Raw genomic sequence first — 1,205 nt, 5'->3', positions numbered from 1 at the left:
AAAGAGGAATCCCTTCCCCCAACCGTTGCACGGCTTATAGCAGTGGTTCTCAACCTTTTTAGACTCAAGGCACCCCTCAGGAAACATGACTCCCCCACCCGAAGAGACCTGAGGCCCCCCGCTTGGAAAATACCAGCTCCTAGTTTTCACTGGGTTTTTTTTGTGGGGGTTTTTTTTTGTTTTTTTTTTACTATAAATAGACCAAAGGCCTCAGAAAGACAAGAGCCAGTCAGAATGCTTTTGACACTCTGGGTTCCAGTCTGAAATCTCCGAGTACATCTTATGAATCAGGGTGGCACACCTGATAGTGCTAGCCTTGCGTGACACCTTGTGGCACCCCCAAGAGGATCTCAAGACACCCCAAGGGCACGGCCACACGCTGGTAGAGAATCATTGGTCCAACCTCATTTTAAAACTGCAGGGACAGCCCTCTTGCAGTGATACCCCGGGGTGCCTTGAACTTGGAGAGACTTCATGAGCAGGGATCCTGGCTCTCTCAGATTTAAAAAAATGCCCAATTTTCAGTTAAAAAAAAAAAAAAAGGAACCCCCAAAGCCACAATTTTCTGTGATATAAATGAAACACCACTATATATATCTAGATATAGATATATATAGGGGTGTTACATTTAAAAAAAAAAAAATCACAGAAAAATACGGATTTGGGCGTAACTTTTTTAACCAAAAATTGAGAATTTTTTTCTTTAAATCACAGAAAACCAGGATCCTTGCTCAGGACATCCTCAAGCCAGGCCCCCACCTCAGGGCAGCATCTTCTCTTGGGAGGGGAAAAGAGAGGAGAGCACCAGCTCCCTTCCCCCCAGCCTAAATGCCTTCCCTCCTGAGACTGGAACACCCCCCTGCCCCACTGCTGTGTGCTCATGTGTGGAGGGGGAAACAATTTGGGGGGGGGGGGACAATGAGCGTGTGTAAGGAGAACAATCGGGGAGGGGTACGCAAGAGGAACAATGGGGGGTGTGCAGGCGGAATGGGCGTGCGTGTGTAGGGGGGACACTGAGAACGAGTGCGTGTGTGAAGAGGAAGCAGCGGGGTGCGCGGAGGGGAGCGTCCTGTGTGCAGGGAGGCGGGGGCCCGGTGCGCGCGCGAGTGCCGCAGCCGCCTCCTCTCCCAAGCCCAGGGCGGGCGAGGGCGCAGGGGCGCCGGGGGCGCCGCAGCGGGCATAGGCGAGCAGGCGGCGGCCCCCCC

Source organism: Alligator sinensis, unplaced genomic scaffold (genome assembly GCF_000455745.1).
Source record: "Alligator sinensis unplaced genomic scaffold, ASM45574v1 scaffold126_1, whole genome shotgun sequence".
Taxonomy (NCBI): domain Eukaryota; kingdom Metazoa; phylum Chordata; order Crocodylia; family Alligatoridae; genus Alligator; species Alligator sinensis.
The sequence above is the reverse complement of the archived record's forward strand: the minus strand, read 5'-3'. Positions refer to the sequence as shown.